Below are 9167 nucleotides of genomic sequence, written 5' to 3'. Positions count from 1 at the left end.
CAGTTTGTTTGTACCTGCTTTTTCACTCTCAGGGATAAGGGTCTGGCCATATATCACTTTCTCTAAAGAGCAGGGGGGGCAAAGTCCGGCCCGCGGGCTGGATCTGGCAGGCAGTGGACTCCATTTCCCAGCAGCCTCTGCCCATGTGGCTGGAGCCAGTTTCCATGGAGACCCCAGCTGCCCTGTGATAGTGAGGTCCAGGGTTTCCATGGAGACCAGCCCTAGCAGTGCTGGCAGGCAGCAGGGGTGCCAGCCTCTTCTTGATGGGGGTACTGGGAGGCTGCACTCCTGGTGGGAGCAGGGCAGGCTCAGCTGCCACTGCTTTTGCAGGGTGGGCAGCAACAGCGGTGGCACCACTGGGAGGGGTGGCTGCAGGGGGCTATGGGGAATTTGGGGGAGGCTATACCCCCCCTAAGCCTCCCCCTCTCAGTGCCGCCCCTGCTACCAGGGCACACAGCAGGGCAGGGAGCTGCTCCAGAGCCAGGCTTGGATCTTGCAGCATTGACACCGTGGTCCAGAGCCAGGGCAGAGCTGCGATCTGCAGTCTGCATGCCCCAGGCAGAGGCATGCAGGCAGCAGATCGTGGCTCTGCCCTGGCTCTGGACCATGCTGTTACCACTGCAGGGAGCTGGGGCACAGCTGCAATCTGCTGCCTATGGGTCCCTCCCTGGGGCATGCAGGCTGCAAATTGTAGGTCTGCCCTGGCTCCGGACCACACTGTCACCGCCGCAAGATCCCAGCGCAGCTCCAGAGCAGCTTCATGCCCTGCTGCATACCCTGCCAGTGCTGCTGGGGCTGGTCTCCACAGAAGCCCAAGCCTCATACTATCACAGCACAGCAGCAGCTGGGATCTCCATGGAAACCAGCCCCAGCCACACAGGCAGGGGCTGCTGGGAAATGGAGTCTGGCCGCCAGCCAGATCTGCCATCTTGCCCACCCCACTATAGAGTGACCTCTCTTCTAATGAGCTTTCTCATTTATTTACACTTGCCTATTTTTGCTCAGAGCAAAGCAATCTTAAACATACAGACAACTGCTTTGATAGCTTTTGGATGCAAGCCACTATAGAAGTGGAAAGCAATATTTTGCAGGCTCACAGCATCCTAGGCAAACCAGACAATGATATATATCAGGCCCGTCTTAGCAAGGGAAAGAGTTAACTGCCTTGGTTTCCCAGTGGTGTGTATGGCTGGTGCCAGTCAGGCCTAGAATGATAGAAGTAAAATATGATTGAAACCTCTGGCTCTTCAAAAAAGCCTACATTTTAATTAAATTGAGAACTAGCTGGTTAATCAGCAAGAATACTAATGGTCTGATTAGCAGGAGATGCCTGCAGAAGAATAAAACATCTCTTCTGCTGATTTGGCTAGAGAGGAAGTAATCCAGGCTGGGGAAACATCCCAAAATTAATACGGGCTGACATGCTTTGCAACAGAGATCTGGTTCTGAGCCATGGCTGCTCACTGGCCCATTGCCCTCTCTTTGCCAAATGCCCCCAAAACATCAAGGATCTTTCCCCTCTAGCCCTTTGGCCAGGGGCTGATGCATGGAGTACCATGTTTCACTCGGGGCCGTAACAGCAAAGGAAGTTCCAGACAAGAAGGACTGACATAACCACAGAAAAGAGAAGGGGGAGAGGACCCCAACCCTTTCAGCACAATTACCTTGGAGAGACAGGGCACAGATGGAGGCAGAGACTACAAAATCAATTGTGGAATTTATTGTGTCAAGGAAAAAGAAAATAAAAAAACACCCAGGAAATAAACTTTTAAAATTAAAAAATCGATGAAGGAATGTCCTTCTCAAATGCCCTACCCCCACCCTGCATAAATAATACACTTCCTTTTGATTAAAGCTCAGCCAGGAGTCTTTTCAGTGGCAGGATGCCAGACGAACGCTTAAGGTGCTCTTTGCTATTTTAAGGTGGAGTTGCTGGTATGATTTCTGTAAGCCCTATTAGAGCCCCTGACAATGAGCTGTAAGCAGGATTGTACTCTCTTTTATCACCAGCTAAATCCCATTGATTTCACTGGAGGCCCTCCTGATTTAAACCCATATTAGAGGAAAACCAGGCCATTTGCAAGCTGCTGCTCACAGGCACAGCAAGGCAGATCTTTGTTTTTTTAGCTTCTTCCAGTTGGCATCCACAACTGAAAATAGGAAACAGAAAAATATTGCCTGGGAAAAGATCAGGAGCTCATAGTGCCTGGGATCGCTGCTTTATTAGCTCTAGAAGCTGTATTGTACAAAGTGACTGAAACAGGAATTGTTGGAAGCAAACCAGTCTCATAGGTATGATGGTTGAATACAACTGTAATGAACTGCCCTTGGCTACAGAGATCCTGTATGACCATGGGCAAGTCACTTAAACCAAATTTTTCAGAAGTCAAACTCATCACTAACTGAGAGTCCCTCTTTTCAGGTTGGGCCCTGAATTATAAAACTGTTGGTTTTCACAGGAGCAACCAAACTCAGTAGGAACTTTGGATTTTCAGCATCTCAGGCAATAAAGCACTATATTCTGGCTTGATGGACACAGAGCTGGAATGCAGGTGGTTCTTTTAGTTCTGATGCTGACTTGACTCATTATGTGGCTTCAGGCAAGTTCCTGTCTCGGTTTCCCCATCTCTAAATTAGATGTGCTCTACCATCTCAACATGCAGGTCAATTCATTAATACATGTGAAGCGCTCAGAAGTTGTGGTGATCACTTCCGTGAAGTCCAGGGGACAATTAATAATTCTGTTTTTCAGAGAAGGTGTATCAGAACGGATAAATAGAAGAGGGCTGAAGGAAGGATGCACAGCAAACCCAGATTCTGGAATTTCCTAATTTTTGAGTGCTTGACTTTGCAACCATCAAGTTGTTTTAGTGGCATTCCTCTGTATGTGGAGGTAATAAGGTTACAGTTCGAATAGCCAATGTAACACGCTTCATCCCAAAAAACCTAAGCGGGAGAGAAAGTGCTGAGAAGGCCTCACTCCAAGGCCAAATTCCCCCCACCATGGCCCCTGTGCCATTCCCCTCCCCTTTTTACACTTTACCTTCTCTGCAGTTAGCAGCGTTGCTGTATCTTGGCCTCATTATTCCAATCCTTCCTTTCATTTCTGATGCCTTTCCTTCATCCCTTTTTTCTCTCTTTCTCCCTTTCTCTCCACTCCCTGTCTTGCTTGCTTTCTTTTGCTTTTCCCTTCACATCTAATTTTTTTTCTTCTGCCATTCTACCAGATTTCCTTTCCCATTTTTCCCTTCTGTCTCTCCCTACCTCTTTCACTGCCTTCAAAATCTCTCTGCTACCTTCTACATTCACCCCAAACCACCACGTCTGTTCTGTCATTTCCATCTTAACTCACACTGGCCACTTCCTCACCTCTGTGGTCATAAGCCCCATGCTCTTGGTGACCATGTCCCTGGTCCTCTGCAGCCATTTTGATGTCATTGGTATGCTCTGGCAATGGAGTGGGAACTTTCTGTGTATCTTATCTTGTCTCCGTTTTGCGCCCCCCCTTTCCATTCCAACATGCTTAGCTTTGTTTCTCATCCATTCCCCTTTATTTTCTCTGTAAAGAGCATCTACAGATCAAAGATACAACTAGTCTGAAGTCAGCTCAGTTTGTGATTGATGCATGCCTAGATTTGGACCTAGAACTAAGCCAAACTTCATACCAGGGTTTTAACCAGACTTTGTTAGGGTACGGGGTATTTAGATCTAGGGTGTTAATTCAACCCTCTCTTTGTATGTAGGACCAAATTTAGGACAGTACCTCCATAGATATCCGTAGGGTATGCAAGAAGTTCTCTCTCACCCTTAAGACTGTAGGCAGGGACAGAATGGCCCAAATCTCATTAAGAAGCATAATCACAAAGAAAACAGCTTTTAGGTGCCAAATTTATGGAAGGGACAGGAAAGGAAAAGGGGAAGGACAGCCCCACTCACCTCTACCATGGGCAACAAAACTAGAAAGAGGATTGCACTACATTGTCATGGATGAAGTCCAAGTGGAGGTGCCCAGCAGAGACTTGTGCATTTCCATTTCCAGTGTCCCATAAGCACTTATCCCAGCATATTACAACTGAGCAAACTTAGTTGTGGGGGGAGGGAGACTTTTCAAAAGTTCATAAGGGTGCATCACAGGGCACTTAGGTGCCTGCTCCTAAAAGAGCAGAAACTGCCTGGGAAGAGCCCAAAGAGCCAGACAGGAGCCCAGGTGCAGGTTGCCATGGCAACCAGCTAACGAGGAAATTAGCCTGCACCCAGTCAGCTGGCCAGAAAGGGCAGGGCCCTTGGCCCATATAAACCTCAGGACAGGAACTAGGAGGTAGGTCTCTGCTGGAAGCCAAGGGAGAAGGAGCCCTCCTGAAGCAAGTGAAGGGAAGAGACCTGACTAAGTTCTGCTCCGGGTAATGTAGAGGGGCCGAGCACACCTTATGTAGCTTGAGTGATGTTATAGCCCAGGGGCTTATGTTTTGTTTGCCGTTTTATAAGACTGGTGGTTTGGGTGAGGCTATTTGGGGAAAGAGGCAGCCTCACTGGGGGCCCACAGCAGTGTGGGGTCCCTGGCGCCAGAGAGGGCACGGCATTTGTGGGCACAGACCCCGGCGCCAGAGACAAGGGCTGCGGAGAGCCCAGCGCCAAGGCCTAGGCAAGACAACGCCAGTACCATCTGCGAGGCTTGCAGTGTGGTAAAGGGGCGGTTGGAGCTACACATATAGCCCGTAAGTTAGGGTGCCCTGAAACACCCGTTGTAAAACGGGAACCCACGGGGTCAGAGAGTCCATCAAACAGTGTCCAACAGGACTTAAAGGCAGCCTCCCTATCTCCATATTTCCATCAAAGACATGGCGGGCAAGAACTGAGGATGCCCAGCAGGCCAAATTGACACGGTCAAGGAGCCTTAGGAGATCACGGCCACCCTTGAGGACCCCATCCCATGACAGGGTGCTTGCTTTTTAAGCATAATTTTATAATTACTTCTTATACAAATCACTTATTATACAAATTTTCCCCCAAACTTCCTTGATATTTGTATTTATAGTTTGCAAACATTTACTGGTTCCTGCCACCTATTTGTGCTCCTGTAACTTGGAATTAGCTTTGTATAATAAAATTTCACAGCTTTTCAGCCTGTAAAGTGGAGAAGGCAGTTTGGGTGTTTCTTTTAATAATAAACACATACATGCATACAAAATGTAAAATGGCTCCGACATTAAGGTTAAATAGCTGCTTCTGTGCATGCCGAGTAATGACTTTTATTAGGATATTTACTGTGCATTTGCTGTTATGGAACAATAAAATTGTTAATGCTCACTCACATCTCACGTGCTGTTATGGCTTGAATGGGATGTTGCGCACACAGATTCAAAGACCACTGAAACCAATGGGGGTCTTTCTATTGACCTCAGTTGGGTTGGATCAGGCAGGTATGTGGCCCACTGGAAACTCCACGGAGAGGAGCTGTGGTATGATATGTGTTGATTTTTGTGGTCTTATGGGCAGCAAAAGTAAAGAGAGGTAAAGAAATAACATACTGAACCAGTCAAGTACCAACTATGTTTAAAAGGGGGACAGCCCCATAGTCCCACGTGGTTTTTTTTTTAAAAAAAAAAATATTTTTTTAAAAGTTCAGTGTAACCCTTCTATGAATTTCTGAGCAAATTTGGTGCTTGGTTCCCATAGTCTTCTACCTTCTCTGATCATACCTGTAATTGTTGCCTTCATACAATAGCCCGTCCAAATGCTGTTAGACTTCTAAGTCATTGTAGACTAGGGAGTCACTACCATCAGAAACAAATGTCTTGGCTAACAGAATATCCATCTGACTCTGCAGGTCATAGAGAAACTTCCATAGTCACTAGTAACTTAATTTTTGCTACTTTTGTCAAACTGTGAAAAGGAGCATCAGAAAGACTGTGGTTTTTAAACCTTTTGAGTCTTGAGGCATCCCTCATTAGTCTGAAACTGCCCCTTGGAAAATGCCAGCTCTAAGCTTTCACTTGTTTTTTGACTACAGAAAAATAAAAGAGCACCTCTGTTGCAAAAAACTACAACAGGCTAGAATGTTTTTGACACTATGGATACCTATTTGAAGTCCTTGTAAACTGTGTTTACACACCTACCAATGCTAAGTCCCTGCGGCACCCTTGAAAAGATCTCAAGGCACCCACGGGGTGCCATGGTACCCTGGTTGAGAAGCACTACTCCAGGGATATGCTCTCAGCTGAAGTTTTTACACGACTGCCTAAGAACTTAAGCATAGGCCAGTGATTGTCAATAACTAACATGAATATTGACTTGAAAGGCAAGATCTTTACAGCTTGAATGGGTTTCCAAAAAGTTTCATTCACTAATATGAAAGTCACCATTTAATATGTTGATGTTTGCCTCTCCACCATGGGATTACCTGTTGTTCCCCAAATCAGAAGACACTATATTCAGGAAAGTTCCCAACAGAGGGAGCACAGATTTTTTTTAATGTTTTCCACTGGAACGTTTCATATTTAAAAGATGTGTGTGCTGAAAGCCTTTCAACAGTGCTAGAAAGCCAAAAAAAAAAAGATACAAGTATTGATCCATCCCTAGAGGTCCAGCATTCAGGAATCATGAGCAAGAGCTCCAAATAAATGTATATACACACACACGAATAAATAACTTTGTGTTCTTTCAATTTCCCTTTGGGTGTTTGAGCCTTTAGGGTGCTCACATTTCAGATTTTCTCCACAAAAAATAGGGTTAGAAACTTCCTTTAACTCTTGAATGGAAGCTGAGGTTCTCCCTCCATGACCTGAATCCAGGACTTTATAAAAATCCCAAATACTAGAAGCCTGTTTAATATCAGGAGAGTTGGCAACACCGATTCTCAGTTAACTGCAGAATATTCTTTCTAAGTATCCAGGAAGAGAGTCTGCCTCTGTATTTGCTATGAGGATAAGGAGTAAAATGACTGTCTATGAACTTGGGCTGCAAAACACTTACAGTAGATGCTAGTCGGTGTTTGTATTGTCACAGAAATTGCAATCCCTTTCAGTTATCCTATAACTGTGTCGGTGGCAATATACGTGAGGATTTAATTGTAAAGGTGTCTGGAATTGACACAAGCTCTTCAGCATTTGCAGAATAATACACCTGGCAAGTGAAAATGGAGGAAAGGGAAAACTGCCAAGTAGGATTTATACTCAGTAAGCCCCTCAGGAAAGAATACGGAGGCACTGGCAAAAGCGTGTCGAAATGGCAGCAGTATTTGATATCTGAGATTTCATTCTGTTCAGATGCTGACTCCCACTTGTAGGAAACCGATCTGGTTGATATAGGATAATTTCCACTTCATTAAGTTTAGCATCGCAATCTCTACTGAAAGCATGTTCTGACTATAGTAAGCAAAAATTCATCTTGAGGATCTAAAGACTCCTGCTGTGCCTTGGCATTTCTGCCTGGAATAGCTGTATTCTCCCTTCAGATTGGTAGGATGTGCAGACTTGACTGCAGGACTGGTTCTCTTCTAGTTCCAAGAAGCCCTGTCATTTGTCATACCACCGCCCCTGTGGCTTACCTAACCCCTTCTTCCTAGCACTACATGCTCCATCATCATCACCTTCCATGGGGTCCAGTGAAGAACTCTAATGGCAAGGCATGAGAGCGTCCTTCATGAGCCAGGTCCTGGTTTCACAGTTCTGGGAACCAGGGACCAAGTTATTTCTATTTCTCACATCCACATGTAAGCCTCTGACCTCCTGAGACAGAGAGGGCTTTAAATTATTCTCATGGGAGTCACCAGAACAACAGGAAGTTTGGCCAACTTACAGAGAGGTAGCCCTGGATCTAGGCTTGACTACAGCTTCACAGTCCAGGGACCCTCCAGCAGGGTTTGTGGTCAACTTTCCCTGCTCCTTACAGTTGTCAGAAGCTGGGCATTTCTCGTGAATGGACAAGTCACCAATCCAGACAGCATTACTGAGAAGAGCCGGAGGCCTCCATCCAATGCAGAACTCAGCTGCAACAAATTGGGTTATGAGCAGGCAGCCTTAGGGAGAATGGTGCCCTGAGAGATCTTGGATTTTGGGACGCCTCCCTGGCACCTCGGCCCCCCAGGATCCTCCCCTCAAGTCACTGGATCTGTGTCTGGGGTATGTGTATTGGGGTGAGGAGTATGTGCTGGGGGGTGCATGTGTGAGGGCCACGTGTTCCAGTGGCTGCAGGCAGCAGGGGACTCCATGGGCTATGGCAGGGCAGCACATTTCCATAATCTGCTGGCCTGGTGGCAGGGGCTCAGTGCAGGGCAGCAGGAAGGATTGCATGGGGGAAGGGAGGGAGAGGCAGCAGGTAGGGCTGCCCAATAGGAAGCCGAGCCCCAGCAGCTGGGTGCCACTGCCCAGCACCACCCAGCTGCCCACGCCCTCAGCAATGGTGGTAGTGACCAGGGAGAGCTGCAGCTCGGACTCCAGCCCCAGCAGGTTAGTGATGGCAAAGCCTTTGGTGCACAAGCTGGGGCTTTCTAGCCATGCCACCCTCTCACTGGGCACTGCCACCTTGCCCTTGGTGCCCTCCTCCTGGCCCATCATGTTGTCTGGCAGCACCCACTATCACCACCACGGACTGGGGGCTTTTAATCCTGCTGCCCTGGCTGGACAGCTCCAATCAGCTCTGGATGCAACGCAGGAAAGCAGGTCCTGTTGCCAAGCCCCTAGGAGTAGTTGCCAGCGAAGTCCCACAATGGCTCCTGCCTGACAGGCAGCCAGGCAGGACAGAGTGTGTGTGTGTGTTTGCATGTGTAAATTTGTTTTGCACCCCCCTGACCACAGCACCCCGGGTGGTCACCCACCCCACTCACCTCTGAGGCCAGCTTCGGTCATGAGTCCTGCTTTGGTGATCTGAGGTGGAGATAGTCACCAAATGATCAGGCAGCAACAATGGCTAGTTAGCTTCTTTTCCTTATCAACTCCTCGAGCTAACTGAACGTGTGCCAATAGCCACTTTGTGCGTTTAGCTGTTTCATAGTCTCATAGTTTCTAGGGTTGGAAGGGACCTAAGTAGATCATCTAGTCCGACCCCCTGCCGTGGCAGGAAAGAGTACTGGGGTCAAACGACCCCAGCAAGGTGTTCATCTAACCCCTCTTAAAGACCCCCAGAGTAGGAGCCTGCACCACTTCTCTTGGAAGTTCGTTCCAGATCCT

Source organism: Gavialis gangeticus, unplaced genomic scaffold (genome assembly GCF_001723915.1).
Source record: "Gavialis gangeticus isolate Ggan-Ray unplaced genomic scaffold, GavGan_comp1, whole genome shotgun sequence".
Taxonomy (NCBI): domain Eukaryota; kingdom Metazoa; phylum Chordata; order Crocodylia; family Gavialidae; genus Gavialis; species Gavialis gangeticus.
The sequence above is the reverse complement of the archived record's forward strand: the minus strand, read 5'-3'. Positions refer to the sequence as shown.